This window comes from Oryza sativa, chromosome 9 (assembly GCF_034140825.1).
Source record: "Oryza sativa Japonica Group chromosome 9, ASM3414082v1".
NCBI lineage: Eukaryota > Viridiplantae > Streptophyta > Magnoliopsida > Poales > Poaceae > Oryza > Oryza sativa.
Window position 1 is genome coordinate 13242446 of NC_089043.1, and position 19218 is coordinate 13261663.

Genomic DNA, 19218 nt, shown 5'->3' on the forward strand with positions numbered 1-19218 from the left:
ATAAAATAGTTACATACTACATTATTAATACATGGTCCTACCTGTCATACACACTGCGTCTTGGAGTTCGTGCTACAGCTGGCTACAAATCTATAGCCCACTGCCCTTCTCTCTCATCATTTATCTCCTTATTAAAATATGTTTGCAACTGGCTTATAGCCTGCTATTGTACCTGCTCTGATGACATGAGAATCTCATGGTGAGATGCAATTGCATTAATTGAAGAGCAATTGCTACAAGTAGAGCAGATTGACTTATTAAGCAACGTCACATTCTATCATCCTAGATTCATATAATAAGCGATCCACAATCATATTTATGAGTGAAAACGCACCCACTAAACAACTATCTAGCTACTCAGCATTTTTTTTTCAATTAGTTATTTTAAGGCCTTGTGCAACAACCTGAATATCGTATTTTTTCTTGCACATAACAAAACATGCTGCGTGTCTTTGCCAAGTTTACGAACAGTGATTGTATGGTCTGCGAGGAGGTACTGGAGGTACATTTTAATAGTTTTCTGTAGTTATATATATATACTCCCTCCATCCCTAAAAATAAAAGGTGTAGATTTGTTTTTAGAGACAGAGGGAGTGAGTGTGTGTATTATTACTGTTTCCTAACAAGAGATAATTATTTGAACCTACCAAAGTTGGACTCCATTATTTCCATCGTTATTACACGTCGGCTAAGTTAGCCAGCAATATTCCATCATTGTGTTAAATGGAGATATAACACTCTTGAATGCCTCCCAAAGTTTCATGAAGTGATGTGGTGGTATATCTATAAAGACATGGAAACCCCTGAAGACAAACATATACATGTTCTCCTCTCAAATCCTTAGTTCTATGCATACATATAGGCACTGAAAGAAAAGAGTGACCAACAGATATATTCTATCTTTCCAAACTATTATTGCCTTTCTGCCCTCTAGTCTAGTTTAGCACAAATAACATCTTTATCAGCAGCAAGTCAGTATATTTTGTATGCTCAGGAGCTCAGATATTTTCATCGCATTGAGAGATTTACAGGAGTGGTTGGGAATGGGAGGTATCAGGTAGAAACGGAAGGCATGGCTCCAATGAGTGTTTGGCCCACTCAGTTGCAGACTATCTTCATGAATTCCTCCACTTGCACTTACTTGAGGAATGGCGGCCATCATTTTTCAAGATTTCTAACGTGCCTTCATAATTTTGCTGCGGATGTGGCTATGTTTGAGCAGCAGAGTATCATTCTGCAAAACGTAGGCATCGATTGTTTCGTGTTTACATGTTGCTAAACAATATGCAGATAGCTAGCGCAAAAGAACATGCTGAATATTGCCCGTGTTAGGAGCAGCTAGCTGTGGCAGTACATCAACAGGACTTAGCAAGCAAATTTCTACTAGAACTACAGCAGCACTGTGGCTGTACAGCCACACGTTCTAGCTTAACCGGACATTCTCATTAGTTTAATTGAACTTCCCTCCTTACGTACGTAACAGATATGTCGTACTTTTAATTGAACAGGAAAAATGTTTTGGAATTTAAAAGATCTGGAAGAGAATGCTCTTGCAGGTTTGGAAGAGAATTTTTAGGTATTTTTCCTAAAAAAAAACAATAACAGTACTACTCACAAATGGGCCATTCTTGCCTTCGTTAATACTACCCTAGTAGTTCTCAAATTCAGTATGCTTCTCCAATCTTTTTCCTCCACGAGTTATATATCTCTGTTAGCATAGCTACTTTGCTTTTGCTTGCTCTGGTTGAGGTGCCATCAAATATATTCTTGCACTAGAGGCTGTATATATGGCGGATTGAGATCCTCCGACGTAAAGTCAGAGGAACGTGGTGACTGACATGTGGGCCCCACTGCTCTCGGGACGTCAGAGGTAACTTTACGTTAGAGGATCCCTTTCCATATATTGCACACAATAAAAGTAATATACGAAAGGAATGGAACATATGGTGGAGTAGCTGATTGCATGGTTGTTCACTTGTTCTCTATTGTATTGTTCATACTTCGTAGGACATGAATAAAAAAAAGAGGGTACTACATCAAACTTTAACAGGTATGACTTCCAAATGAAGATATTTTTTTTATATGCATGACATTTCCAATTATATATAAATTTCATTTCCTAACTTTAGCAGGATCAGTAATACTTTTGGCTTAGGAGGCTTCAGTGGAAACCGGATTCACGAACAGATTGTGTTGAGGATGTGCTTGGGACATGGCGTCTTTCCTGCTACCCATATATGTGCTGCCAATCATGCTCCCGGGTATTCTGATGGCTCTAGATGTTCAAGCACTAGGGATGGCAACGGAGCGGGGCAGGGCCGGATTGGACGAAAACAGCCCTGCCCCCGACCCCAACCCCAACTGGAGATGCAGGGGTAGCATCTCCATCCAATCAACACAGGACAAATATTGTACATATATAATTGACACACTATCAAAAATAGCATGAATATTTAAATAGTATCATAAAAAACTCAGCAAAAACACATATTGATCCATCATTCCATCCATTAACTAAATGCATGCATGACCACAATTCCACAAAGTCCACAAATACTTTGACATTCAATACACAAACAACACTTCACCATTCACCATGATAGTCTAGCAAGCTGCCAGCCACTCACACTCAGCCAGCCAAGCAAACACATGACACAGACATGAGTTCAAGGTTCAACACATCACATATCCTCGCCGGTCGCCGCGCCCTTGCCGCGCGGCCGTGCCGTTGCTCTGCGCCGTGACTATGCGCCTCCCCGCACGCCGCCCGTGCGTTGTCGGGAGACCGGAGGGTGAGGGGACACTGGAGAGGACATGAGGCCAGAGGGGAGAGGAGGGGAGGAGAGATGGCGACTGACGACGACGAGATCTAGAGGAGTGCACGGTGCCGGTGCGCCTTGGTGACATGCACCGCCTCTCTCTGTGGCTGGTTGCATGGGGCGAACGGGAGGGGAGACAAGGAGACTGGAGAGGATAAGGCTAGAGCTAGGGTTTTTTTTATATATCTCAATATTTTGCTGGGTTAGGTTATTTTTGGGCCTTCTACAGGCTACATTTAAGGGTTATTTTGCTTTACTATATGTTTGACGAGGATCTAGTTGTGCGCGACACATATAGTTTGTCGCCCAATTTTTCTACCGTTGGACTGTTTAGTTTATTTTTTCTAAAAAAAAAATCCACAGCTGCATGTATTCGAACCATGAAAGGATTTAGCTGAAGATAAGATAAAACTGCCAAACTGGGAGATTTAACACATACTATGAAGTAGCTAAGGGGAACTGTTCTACATAGACACATTGGAGATGGATTCACCTTTTCAACAATCAGTTTACCAACCCAGCAACCAATTTACTATAACTAAATGTGATGGCATTACTAGACAATACCTTGCAATTGTACTATACTAGCAATGCTCTAAGAAGAGACGCTGCTAATTAAATTTCCAACACCTCTTGCTCCAATGGTGTACAAACTCTAGCATGCCGCTACTGCTTGAGATCATAGACATGATATGCTGGTCACTAGGGCAAGAGCCCTGCCTGAATAATGTTGCAAAGAAATCCCCAGCTGAAGCTGCCTTACCAACACCTCCGAATCCTATAACCAGCTGAGCACTCCAATACTTCATGAATTTTTGTTGCAGGCATTGGAGTAAAACATAATGTTATGCATTGCACCTTGGAATTTTAGCTTGCGAGGCCGCTTCAATTTCATGGGCCATGCATCAGCCATGTCATGGTGACATTATATGGAAGGATCTTTTTTTTTTAATTCAGAATTGAAGCATAGTGACTTAACGTGTCCGTCTGAAAATATGTCGAGGAAATGCTAGGGTGCAACTCAGAAAAGTACTCTGTAATCAAGATCTTTAAAGTGTATATTAATGGTAGGTCTGGAGTTAAAATGAAGCTAGAGATATATATGTGCGTGATGCATCTACTCCATATATAACTGCTAGTCGCTTCTCGATCGAACGCTTTGTAAACCCATTTTCACCATATATAATTAATGTTAGCCTGTTTACTCTAGCACTTTATTACAGTATACTCAGGCCTCGCGGAAGCTCATGTTCTTTCCAGCATTGAAAATTTGGAACTCAATAGTCCTCTTTACAAATAAAGCAAAAATTTAAAATTATATTTCAGCATAGAAGGTACTACACAAAAAGTGTAGAGATCTACACAGCTTCATGCAATCCCACATGTTGTTTTAGTCCTATGGTGAGCTCCAGTTCTTTGTCTTGGAAGGCCTCATGGAAATGCAGATTATAGCGAAGCTGAACATGCTCACCAGATGGTAGTGAACACGGAAAATAGCAGGCCAGGCAATGTTCTTCGTTCCCACGTGCTGGAACCAAACAACAACAAGATCAATGCATGATTAGACTTTTGCTACTCCTTTTTTGAAGAGAACTTTTGCTACTCCTTTGTACTGCCTGACGAGAATATTTCAATCTTCAATATAAATTCCTCGTATACCATTGAAATCTCGATCCCTCTCATTCTCTTGAAATTTGCCCGATCCTTTCCATACCCCTGAAATTTCAAATTGATCATTTGCATGCTTGTTCCGTCAGTTGATTGTTAGTTGATCATCTAATATCTATAAAAATAGCCATTTTACCCTTATACATGGACGAACATAGAAATTTATGAATTGCATTGTTGAAAAATATAAAAGTTTATCGCATGAGACTATTATAGTTATGAGTTTATTGTGTGACACATTATTTATGATAAAATTTATTTTTAGATAATGAAAGAAAAACAAAATATATTTTTTTATTTATTAAAAAGTCATAAAAATGAGGAGCATTCATATAAAGAAGGGGCTATTAATGCTCATGATAATTTTTTTAGGTGCTTCTCATTTTTGTATGAATGCTCCCCATAGAAAAAAGAGTAAATTGCACCCACGGTACAACAACTTGACAGATGGGTACGATATAGTGCAAGAACTTGACAATTGAACATCCGGGTGCAACAACTTGACAAGTGGGTGCTTTCTAGTACAAGAACTTGACAATTTAGTATTTTGGTGAATCAATTTGGCTAAGCATATGCTAGGTGAGGTTTTTCATGATGTCAATATGCCAATACACAATAATTCTATGGATATTACCTTATAATATTGAATTTAATCTTTAAGAATTATATTGCACATACAATTTACATACAGTTACCTTTAAGAATATTTTGTTTTCTTCACCTTCTCAAATATCAACCGAAATATAATAATTTCTACATCCAGTTTAATTGACTCAGTTATTAGTTATTAGAGTTATTAGTTATTAGGATAAAAATATAAATATGTTTATACAAATCCACGCTAGTATATTGTCAAGCACTTAAAATTTTGAATTTATATGAAAAATGCTCCAAATAATTAAGTTGTCACAACTTCTTAATTTATTGTATCAAAATCGTACCTACCTTGCAAGTTGTTGTATTTATACGATCACTTATAAAGTTCTTATACTAAATTGCACCTTCTTGCCAAGTTGTTGCACTAGAACGCTCATTTTTCAAGTTATTACACCAAATTACACCCACCTGCCAAGTTGTTGCACCGTGGGTGTAATTTACTCTAGAAAAAAAATCCATTGTCCTGTTAAATTTCAATTTATTACATTTGTTTTATTTTTAAAATTTATGTTGAAAATCTTTTGCACTAGTTATTTAGTTCCATTAGTTTCATAAAATACAGATATTTTGCATTCAAACAAAATTTTCAATCGTTTTTCAAGCTTGTATTCAAACCAACATCGTTGGATCAAGTTGCAATTTCGGAAATATAGAAGGGACCGGGTATATATTTTAGGGGTATGAGAGAGATTGAGTGAGTTAATTTTCAAGTGTATACAGAGAATTTACTATATTTGTTGGAGCACTAGAACTAATTCTCCTCTTTTTCCTTGCCACAAGGCAGTAGATTTTTCATGATGCTGCATAGTATACACAGTAGGATTAGGCTAGTGGCTTTAAGTATAGGGCCTGCTGCATTTCCTATGGCTGCAACGGAGGCAGCCTGTTCAGTTGATTTATGTCTGAAATAGGCCTCCGTTTCTAAATATTTGACATCGTTAATTTTTTAGCACATATTTAACTGTTAGTCTTATTCAAACACTTTTATGAAATACGTAAAACTATATGTGTATACATAAAAGTATAACAATGAAATAAATAATATGAAAAGAATTAATAGTTACTTAAATTTTTTAATAAGACGAATGGTCAGACATATTTAAAAAGTCAACGGTATCAAATATTTCGAAACGGAGGAAGTAATGGATACGATGTGCTGTATAGGCTGTACCAAGCAGCCATCACGCATAAGTGTTCACCGATCCTATATCTGCAACTCTGTTTGCAGAAACACCTACTTATGCCTACTATTTTTTCGCATGCTCACCTCCTTCTGTATTTTGCTGAATTCATCCTCCATTTCTTTCTTTCTGTTTTTGTTTCTAGTTTCTACAAGACAAAAAAAATTGGCTTGGCAGTCATCACAAAAGAAAAGGTAAAACAAAATGCAATTTGGGCTAAAAGCACCCTCGATCTTTGTGCACAAATCCACGAGGGTTACTTGCTAGAGTTGATGAATATAGAAGATGGGTAATATAATACTCCCTCCGTATTTTAATGTATGACGCCGTTGACTTTTCGACCAACGCTTGACCATTCGTTTTATTTAAAATTTTGGTGCAAATATGAAAATATTTATGTCATGTTCAGTAAAAAAAATATTTATGTCATGCTTAAAGAACATTGGATGATGAGAAGTCACAATAAAATAAATGATAATTATATATTTTTTTTAAATAAAACGAATAGTCAAACGTTAGAAAAAAGTCAACAGCGTCGTATTAATATAGAGGTAGTACTGTGTGCCACGTTGCGTAACAACCGAGGATGAAGACCGCTCAACTGTCATAAAAACGTACTTTAATAAATATTGTGGATAGAAAACAATTTATTAAGTTGTTAGTGTATATATGTTACCTTTTTATTCTATGCCACTTAATTTGAAAATTTTAATTTGGCGAGAATTTTTAACAATTGACGGGAAAACAAAATTTCAAATTTCTTATATATAGGAGGGTAGCAGAAAAGCTAAGCCTTATGTGGAAAACACGTTTTTACAGGCAGCATGTAAAAACCAAATCTGTAGTAGCGATAATGGAGGACTACGATCTTCCAATCAGACGAAGTAATGGACACGAGTACCTCGTTTTGTATGACACTCGTAATTAAGGTGATTAGCCAAAGTTCCATTTGGATAACTTAATATGGATATATAATACATAAAGAAAAATATCACACACAATATCTCTTTTTCTCTACTAGTACTTGACATACTGGAGTTATTACTGTTAGAGTAGTTTATCACAAGAATTTGCTTTAGACAACAAAAGGCTCACACGTGTAATCATTCGTCTTTGACAAAAAAATTACGTAATTACATAATTACAATTTATTTTGTTGTGAGTTATTTTATCACTCAAAGTACTTTAAGCATGATTTATATCTAATATATTTGGATAAATTTTTTAAATAAGATTAATGGTAAAACATGTGTTCAAAAGTTAACAGCGTCGTCTATTAAAAAAACGGAGGGAGTATTAGATTTATTTGCCTCCTACCGTCAAATATACTAGATGAATACCCTGCCGTGTTGCTGCGAGAAATTAAGTTTCATAATATGTTTAAATAAAATGAAATATTAATATTAAAACTTAAATAAATCGATACCTATGAATTTTGAGGCCTAAAAATGGTTGTGATTACTTGGTGTTATGAAAGAAGAAAGAAGAGACAATTTAAACTATAAATCTATTATCCAATGGTTAAAAACAATTAGGGTGATGTGGCTGAATAAGATTAGAGAGAAATAACATTAACTACACTTAGTGGGGATGAACTATATAAGTATATAGTATATCACAGATCCTTTTATTACTAGAGCTATTAATATTGAGATCACTAGAAGGACAAAACAATAAGCAGCAGTCCACCAGTACTAGGTCAACTGTTGCTACATTGAATTATTGATTACTCATGAGAGATGGTGTTTCCTCTTCTCTGTCTTTATATAGCAACGATCTCCTGATCACCTCCACGGTGGAGTACTATTTCTTAGCTCTCTCCACCTTAATTATATATCACTTTTGGCATGCGAGCTAGGCATCTAGAAAACATAGGCAGTCTTGAACCGAGAACAAATCTAAATCTGATGTTAACATGGGATGAATAAATCTTCAGATGCTGTATGGGGACCAGTGGATGCTGGCCACATCACTGCTGAAAGGAATTTTACCTTGTAACCATGGCCAAGAGCTTCCCTACGAAGTCCAAGGCTAAACATAAGAAGAATTTGTATTTTACATTTTACTGTTGACTGTTTAATTGACAATAGTTTCTTGGGATGTTCCTTGTGCTTTGAGCACAGATGTTGCAGTTTGCAGTTTGTTGCAACAACTCTGAAAATCATCTGAGGAAGATCAGTCAAACATCTGTTTTGAGTAAAGGGAGCTGTTCTTATTTGGTTAACTTGGATTAGTTGTGTGCTCAACTTATGATTCGAAAGTAGAGAAAAAACAGCCTGCTCAGATTGGTTACACATCCATGTAACTTTGTTCAAATCCGGACAGACACACATCACATATAGCTGAGTGTTTTTCTCCTCTCAATAAAATGATATTTGACATATACACTGTACCATAGTTCAGCATTAGAAATTTCAATAATTTTTTCTTCTCAAATGTTCTAAAATTGCCACAAACTACATATTTCGGTTTTAAATTTCCTCGTGGAAAAATTTGGCCAATAGTAGGTCTTGTTGCAATCGCAGACATAAAAGGTAACCAACGATGAATTATGGATTATCATGACCACAAGTGGCGTAAGCTTTCTATACATCTCAATAAAAAGCGTTCTTTTTCTATCCATGTCCACCATCACTATTTATCTACCAATACAGGTGCCTCCATCTATATTCACTAGAGAAAATGTTTCATACATTTATTCTTTCTTTACCGGTTTTCATATATTTATTCTGGATTGACAAGCACCCAAACAAGATAATAAAAAAAAAGGTAAAATCAGATGAGCATAATTTGCAGTTTACAAGCAGTACTCTGAATTTCGATCCAATGCTTCTCCGGTACAAATTTTGAATGGCACAAATTGCGAGAACAGCGTAAAATATGTTGTTTCCCAGAAGCAATTTTGGCATGGGAAGCATCAGAAATTGGGTGATGTACTATAGAGCTGGATGAAATGCTTGATATGTACTGAGGGCACAATAATGTTTATTCCACTGTCACCAATCATTCTTCTTATCACCAACTTGGGATTTCAGCTATGCAGAAATATCTGGACAGCTTTATATAGTTGATCTGGGCTTGTCGTAATATATAACTATCGACATTACCAAGGTAGCGACTATGCAGTGGTCGCCCTATATAACAAAATTTAATGTCATGACTGGAAATTATCTTGTTCTCAATGTCATTAACTTGGTGAGCTGTAATATATGTTATTATTTTTGTTGTTCTCAAAATTGTTCTTCCAAGGTGATCATCTCAAATTGTAAACTAACATTCTTGCAATATTAAGTTTAGGATTCAACGAATTCAAATTTGATTTTTGAGGTCATGAGACTTATACTATGATATTTTGCATGGTTTTTGTAGAACCATGTGATCATTAATCTTGGTTATGAACAATTGTCAAAGTTAGGGTTTGTTTTGAAGTTTCGATTCTAGCTCATGAATTGAGAGACGAGTGCTTTAGATGCACTTTGTAAACACATATTGATGCAATAAAATCAATTTACTTTCAAGAGTTTCATCGTTTTTATGTTTTTCTGGATCCTGACGGTCTAACGGAGTACAATGGGCAATTAGACCGGCGGCGGCGAGTAAGAGAGGAGATCGACGGGCGGTCACTTCCGTGGTAAGGCAGTGGTCCAACCGGTAGCAAGACAACAGTCAGACTGGCGATTGTACTACGGTTAGTCCGGAGTTAATCTGATTGTCAGATTGAGCTACATTGCCACTTCATCAAGGTTGAGGATAACTTATATTTTAGCTGAAAGTTATTTGGTTTTTGGCATTCAAAGCATTCACCCTACTCTGATAGGTTTAGCTCTTGTATTCGATCATACAGTTTTGATGTGATTTCTTTCCATAGCATTATCATTACACTTATTGACGGCATGATTTTGAAAATTGTTTTGAAGAAAAATTTTCGTAAATATTATGAACCCAGACAATTCCCTTGATGGTCATCACCATTGTTGGATCCACTAATCCACACTTGCCCTACCATTTCTGATTGTCTGTTATCCACCCCACAAATTCCTCTGTCTGCTTACTCAATTACAGATATCTCCAAAACAAGGAAACAAACGAAATCGAATGGCATGAACAACTGAAGAATGGTACAACTATGTTACCACTGCAGGAAGCCAGATTAGTGTCGGTTCTTAGTTTGATCCTGCCCAATATAATGGTCTCATCTGGATAGGAAAGATATCATATGTGCTTTTTAAGCAAATCAGCACCTATGAGACCGGCACGATTGTGGTGTCCTGTACTAGTGACATTTATCAATAACGAAAGTAAATTAAGGTCAATAAAAAACCACTCAAAAAAAGATCAATCAAAACCAATGTACTCGGGAAATGACAAGATTATCGAGGCATCCTAATGTTTTACTTGAGTTGGCTATGGTACAAGTGGTAGCATGCTTGCCTGCTTGGAACTGTACATTCGGATAAAATCACCACTGTCGATGTTGTGTATGAAAACCCGCTAGTTGTTGCTGAAAGTTTTATGACAACTAGGAAGGTAGCCCGCGCATATGCGCGGGCATGTGCGTAAATTTTTTTTTACGAATGTCCATGTGTGGATGGTTTTCTATCAAAAATATTCTTTCACTTTATCGTAAACTAAAATTAAACTAATTCGACGTGCTTTGAACGCTGGTTACTTAGCAACATATAAATTGAACTAAAATTACTTTAAACCGTGTTATTTCTAATTCATGAGAAAAATTTGTGTCGAAACAATAGATGTGTTCCCTATGAATGTCCAATTATTTTTGTTAGATTATGTTTGAAATTTTAAATATATTCATTTTATTAGTCTTGATAAAATGTTTGAATATTTCTATTTAGAATGGGTTATAAACCCAACAAAAACAAATTTTAAATTAGATAAATTTCATTTTATTTTCAATTCTTTTTATCTCCTTTTTTTTGGATAAATCCACTTTATGAAGCATCTTTGAAATGCTTTGATCTCTGTAAGTCAGAATGAAAATATATTGGGTTGATCCTACAACCTGCCATGGGGTAAAGGCATCAATTCTAAATTATCTCGTTCCAATTAAGTAAGAAAAATTAAAATAGATGTCGTAGTATTTTCTTAGCAAATTACCACTAAACTGGAGTGTCATGTAACAATTGCATGTTTCTAGATTATTCTATGCTATATGTCACAAATTCACAATATACTGTAGGAAGTTTTACCCAAAAAAATAGATCTGGTCTTTTAATTCCTATCTGTAATTGGCTTATATATTGCTGAGGCCACATCATAGTTGTTTCATTCTTAAGATTCCTTGGTGCAACCAACGTGCCCAGTACAATCAGTATGTTGTTCAACTGGACACGTGACTTCATAGATCATATATATAATTTAGAAGCTATGATCATTTTATGATTATTTATTTATCTCATGAAGTGATCATTTATTGATAAAAGCATCAATATCAAAATGTATGGGTAAATAGCTCCTATATATAAGCTGAGAAAAAGTTGATAGAAAGTCGTTAGATGTCTAACAAGATATAAGTAATGGGTCTACCAGTTTTATAAAAAATTGAGCTGTGATATTTTGATTTTTAGTGAGCAATTTTAGTATTTTCTTTTCTTTAAGGTAAAATTTGCTACAGGATATTAAAAACATGTAATTGGCCGAGGGACACCGTAAGAACACGTATCTGTTGTGGCACATCGAAAAAATTGGAAATTAGCTACTAGAGGCCCGCGATATTATTTTATAATATCCAAAGGAAATGCAGAGAGAGACAATAACAAAAGTATGACTTTTCCCCTACCTACTAAGTCTGGCTTGCAAACACCTTGGACGCAGCAACCGCACCCGCCGTCGGTGAGGTTGCTAATTACCAGTTTTTTGCGGTATCCCATAGCAGATATATGTTCTTGCAGTGTCTCTTAACTAATTATACTTTTTTTTGATGTCCTGTTGTAAATTTTAACTTTATTGAGAAGAGGCTTCAATATGGATGTGGGTTCATAATGTAATTTTTTGTTAGCAGTTAAATATAGTCAATATGGGCATTAAGTTATGGTTTTCGCTTAGAAAAATAATAGCTGGCTAGACCTAATAGGTGGAGATTCGTTTGTGGTCTTTTCTTTGCTCATAAAAATAATTTTAATTTTAATTATCATAGAGATATAAAAAGCTGAGAAAAGTAATATCGCACACTGCATGGGAACGGGGATGGAGGAAGGGTTGAGATGTTTCTTTTTTTTAGAAAAATATTGATTGTAGATCTAATATAATGTGTTGATGTTTAAGTAAAAAACCGATGGTTGGGTATTATTTTTTTCTCAGATTTATAAGGTTTTTTTTTCTAATTTAAGTGAGACAAGTAGCAGCTTAGCAAAACACCCATACGGAAGGAGAGGAAGGAGAGAAAGGGAAGATGGTTTGGGATGTTTTTTATTAAAAAAATTAGATACAATAATGATGTAAAATAATGTGTGTATCGATTTAAGTGGAAAACAATGGATGGATGTTTCTCTAATTTAACAATGTCATACAACGATTTAAAAATATTTATAAGATGTTTAATGGACTTTTAACACCTATTTTTGAGATTATTTTCTATAAAGTTAATTTTAGTTTTAAGTATGACAGGGATAAAAAACAGAAAGGAATCGGGAGCCTACTAATTGATCACTCTGGCGTGGTGGACTGTATGGGGGACGTGGGTGGTTTTGGTTTTCTAAGATAAATCTAACGATAATGGGTTCGCCGATTTAAATAAAAATCGACGAAGATTTATCTATTTTATTAGGATGCCACGTGGCGGCTTGAGAGTATTTATAGGGTGCCATGTCACGGTTTGGGAGTGTTTGTAGGATTTTTAATGGATTTTTAAGTATAAGATAGATAGATAGAACTAAGTACATATGGTTTTTCTCTTTATCTTATATGGTAGAAAATTATATTTTATATTTTTCTCCCGATTATACTATGTACTTATTTTTACTTTATCACACAGATATTTTTTCTTCCGCCGAACGGAACATAAGCTTTATTGTTTTTTTTTTCCGAATCATCGTACTGTACTTATGATATGATTTTTTGTTTTGCCGACGGTACGTATTTTCCCTTTTATATAGGGAAGGTATTATATATACACCTAATGATTCGTAATAGGTCCACCAATTTAAATAAAAATCAACTATAGATATAGATATAGATATAATCTAATGGTTTAAAATGATAGGTCCACCAATTAAATGAAAATCAACGGTGAGATTAGACAGTGCCACGTGGCGGTATAGGAATGTTTATAGAGTACCACGTGGTGGCTTGAGGGCCTTTTTTGCAAGTTTAATGGACTTTTAGTATATAACTAGGAAGGTAGTCGCGCATTCGCGCGGGCATGCATCATAGGATGCGTTGCTTAGATAAATGTTTAACATATTTTTGTTAGCTTTATGCCATATAATATTTAATCGTCCTTTAAGCAATTTTCTATAATCTTCTTCATCATCTAAAATAAGACATATTTAGTATATTTAGAAAACATATCTACAAATTAAATCTAATTTAAAAGCTAGGTGTTTCTTTAGGGGCTAACTTTTTTCTATCAAATCTTAAAAATACATTAGTTGCTATCAAAAGTGTTCTATTTGTACCATCTAGCTAGCGCTTCTTTTATTTGGTTTATATTGATGCAATTTAATTATTAGTTACAAATGAATAAGATAGAGATGATATGCATGCATCCTAGGTCTCGTTTCTCTGTGATATATGTGATCTATTGTATTTTTTAAAAAGAAAAACCTAATCAACTTGACCCTTAAAAAATAAATTTAGTAGTAAGAAATATAACTTCTAAACCGACTATGTACTGTAACCTTAGTGTGTTGCTTATATTTGCAATAATATGCGGAGAAATTCATAATACAGTGGCGCACGATAGAGAAAAAAATCATTAATCTAACCACTTAATTAAAAAATTGATGCGATGCAAGAAAAATCATTAATATCTAAGACAAAAGAATGAAGCAAAATAAGTTACAAGATTTTCAGCAATTAGTTCAAATGTAGTTCATATTGGCATTTTTTTTTCTATTTTCTGTTTTGTTTTATATAAGACCACGCGAATGTGCGGGCATGCATCATAGGTTAGGTTTGAGAAGCTTATAAGGATATAATATTACCGGAGAAAATCTGCCACAATTTAAAAGTACGATATATATTCACAATTTTTTTCGTTAGTATTGCTTATATAATTTTAACCTATTAGTTACATTTATACCATATCATATTCAAATAATTTCTATAAGCAATTATTTATAATCTTCTTCATCATCTAAATAGAAGGTAGACTTATTTTGTTTAGAAATTAAACATGCCTACCAAATTAAATGTAAAGTAAAAGCAATGTGCTTTTTTGTTTTTTAATTGGATTACTGATGTTAGCTAGATCGCCCATTGTTTATTGACAGATGTATGGGGTAGCACATGAGGCTACACTAAATTCATGAGTTTGTAATATGATTGCATAGTTTGAGAGATAATCCATCTGTGAACATTTCATTTAGAGTGTGTGCGAGGCTCCACATAGCCTATTATGAATACGATTAGATGGTTAAATATAATCGTGTAATAATTATTTTTGGAATGTGATGTGTCATAAATACGTGGTTGTATAATATATGTAGGAGGAGGACCCGTAAGATATAATAGTAAAGCAAATAGCCAACATGGTCTTGAATTGCTGATTTGATTAAAAAAAACTACAGCTGCTCAAGTGTATCTTAAATTAAACGTGAAGATCATCTAAAAATAATTGTTTATTTATAGCACCAAGATCACTCCTATTGTAAATCCCTAGCGCTTGCACGTTCACACCTAAATCAGTCTCCGTGAGAAATAGATCTAATAATTTATGATGATAAATTATAGTGTACATGTATATCGCGTATTTAGAAAAAAAAAATCAGGAACTGGATACATGCATCAATCGAGCACACGGATGCCATATATAATTATCCTGCCTAATGACAATGACAATCAAGCAATCAAATAAGTAAACGTTTGCAGCTACCACATATAATTGTCCACGTACATGCATGTGGGTCGGGGATAGAAGGGTAACGGGGGATTTAGTTTTGATCCAATGGTCAATAGTATTGGGTCCACCGCTTTAAATGAAAATTACCGGTTAGATATTTTTCTTTTTTCTCAGAATTTTCTTTAAATTATTAGAGCACCACGTGGCAGTTTAGGAGCGTTCGTAGGAGTCCACGTGGCGGTTCAAGAGCGTTTTAAGGAAGTTTAATGGACTTTTAGTATATAACTAGGAAGGTAGCCCGCGCATTCGCGCGGGCATGTATCGTGCACTGTATTTGAAAATGGATCATATTTATCAGAGAGCCTCCGCCATGTTTTGGAAGTGCATTTCCTCAGCAAATATTCTTCGTTTCATCACTTTGATAATTTCTCTATGCTATATACTATATAGTATTTAATTAATATGTATAAGCAATTATATATAATCTTCATCATCATCTAAAAAGGAGTTAGACCTAGTTTGTTTAGAAAACATGTTTATTTAATTAAAAGCAAGGTGTTTTTTTTCTTTGTTTGTTGAATGCTATGGGCCCTATTGATGAAAATGTAAGACCTAGCTAAATTCATTGTTCCTTTTCCCCCGCCATACGGTTTTATGCAGCTCCTAGTCACCGTGTTGAGATGTGGTCATTGCACCTACAGAGGTTGCCTTGTGATTCATCGCAGTTGTGATCACATTTTTGGTGGAGCTTAGTTACTCATATTTCTATGTCTTGTTATATCATAAAATCTAAATGGACTCCAAAGTTAATCATTTAAGTATATATATACAACAAAATATATTTGCAGATGATTAATGTTTATATATAGGGATGATTCACCTTTTGAATGGTCTATGAGCAAAGAAAATAAACGGAGTTACCCAGAATGCTTAGAAGGCCAAAACAACACGCTTGAACATATATCAATGATATACTAAAAGTGCATTAAGCACCATCTAAAGTCAATTAGATGGTAACATAGTTTAAAGCAAATACACGGAAGATCATTTAGCTTGCTTGGATTATTTTAGCACATATTTTTTAAAAAAATCATGAAGTAATCGGATTTTCTCTAACTAAAGCCATTGGATTTTCTATGCATTGGTGGTTTGGACTTCATATTTTAGTTAGTTGTATTTGCTGAGACAATGTATATCTAATTTAGCTATGCATGTTTGACAAACAACATATGATGATGCAACCTGTATTGGATTATTTCGTAATTCTTTTACAGCAATTCAAATCACACGTAAAAGGGCAGGGTGTTCTCCCTTAATAAAAAAAATGTTTCATAGTTCACTTTGTAATTTTTGTTTGGATAACTATTGATTTAATTTAGCTATACATGTTTGCAGAATGATGTATAGTGATGTAATATGTGCAGCCAACTTGTTTAAGGTATTTGAATCATATTTGGATGGTATGCAAAGCACATGGGCTGAATGTGTGTTGATGTGAAAAACACACACTGGCCTAGGAGATCTGCTTAACTCCAGTGCAGATCCTAAATCTTACTTCTGGGTTCGTCGTCAACAATGTGGTCGAATGCCATATTTTGTATATAGGAAAATATAAGGATACGGATCTTAAATTCCTAGTTTAATTATAAATAGAGCAATAATTATATTAGAAATCAGACATGTAGCTTAAAAACTATGGTTGTTTTAACATATTGATTATTTCTCTTTTAGTTTACTCCTACCCAAAAATAGGGATGGGATTGGCAGTGGTCTGCGCGCATGTGAAGGGGGCGAGGAGGTAGATGCGATTTATTTTTATAACTTCTCCAAATAATGTAACTTAAAACCAATGATGATAGGTTTAATTTTTTCTCAAAATTTTTAAGATTATTTATGATTTTCAGGACATGACACGTGGCAGCGTAAGATTTTTCGTAAATTAAATCTAATGGTTGAAAATAATGGGTCCATCGATTTAAATGAAATATTTTATAATTTTAAAATGTGACATATGGTGACTTAAGTGTGCTCTAAAGGTCTTTAATTGGTTTTGGTTTTTATTGCGTAGATTGTTTAATATGAAATAATACATGTTTTCATTCTGTTATAATTTTTCAATTTCATTCAGTTGCCCTGCATAGGAGTATTTTAATTTCTATATAGTAAAATACAACTATAATGGATATTGAATTATTTAATTAACTGTAAATAAAACAATAATTAAAACAAATTAAAAATCAAATATAATTTTAGAAATTATAAGTCATTTAGCTATGTTTTTTAAATATTAGGTTGTTAGTTAAAAATAATAAGGCGAGAGGATCAAAGGAGGTATATGTACAGCAGGACAAGGGACGGAAATTTTTTTCTGAGGCATATTCCAACGGGTCGTAGTCTTTAGTTATCTATTTTTAAAATATAGATATAATTTTAGACCTATTAGAAAATGTGTCGGGTGTTGTATTTACTAATATAAGCAAAATGTTGCCACTCATATGGTTTAAAAATCTATATGATTTTTCTTAATATATATCGAGTGACCAATAGGTAGTCTCTAGCATTATATGACCCAAAGAAATACATTTATTTTACTTTTAAAATATATTTAATGTAGGTATTGAATTCTAAATTTTATTGTAAATAATCTCGTCCCATGCACGGATAAAAAATAGCTATTTAGATGATATAGTTGTTTAAAATAATTTATTACAAAGTATGTTTTCCAATATTAATTAAGAAAATGCTTGAAAATAGGAGGGCATGTTGCCCTTATATATTAGGGTGAGGGCAGGGATATATGATACTTCCTCCGTTTCACAATGTAAGTCATTCTAGCATTTTTCACATTCATATTGATGTTAATGAATCTAGATAAATATATATGTCTAAATTCATTAACATCAATATGAATGTGAGAAATGATAGAATGAATTACATTGTGAAACAGAGGGAGTACGTAACTACGTACATATACCTAACGTAACGTAATGGATGGAAGCGGTGGGGTGTGGGTCTTTCTTTTTTTTTTCTTTAAGGAAATCCGAGGGTAGAAAATACGGGTGCACCGTATATTAGTGAAAATCGATGGCTAGATGTTTTATTTTTTCTATAATTTTTCTAGAGTGATACATGGTGAGATGAGAGTGTTTGTAGAATGCCATATAACGGTTTGAGAATGTTTTAAGGATGCTTAATAGCCTTTTAGTATATAATAGATTATCAAAAACTAACTATTATATATCAGCCCCATGTGTCGTGATATATTTAAGACCACAATATAACTTATAATTTAATTAAAGGAAAACAACGGAATCAGAAATTAGATATATAATTTAAAAATAATTTAGAAGATGGTTCAAGGAACATTGGTTGGATATTTTATATTATTATTATAGATCTTAGTTTAACTATATATATTTATATTTGTGATGTAATATATTTTAGAAAATCATATTTTATTTAAAGATCATCGATTTTTATGATGTATTTTTTTGTCGTCTTTTTTATGTATATGCGCATGGTTTTTTTCTTTTCTTTCCAGCGAATAGTACGTAAACTATTGTTTTGTTTTTGTGCACATAAGTACGTACGGGAGAAGACATCGTATAAACCTGTACGTACATGACAACAGTAGTAGCTCTTAAATCATATACAGAGAAAGTTGAAATTTTTTAATAATAGATATAATCCAATGGTATAAAATAACGGGTCCACCAATTTAAGTGAAAATCGACGGTGAGATTTGATAATGCCAAGTGGCAGCCTATGAGCGTTTGTAGCATGCCATGTGGCGGTTTAGGAGCGTTTGTAGGAAGTTTAATTGACTTTTAGTATATAATAATAGATAGATAGATAGATAGATTTAGAATAT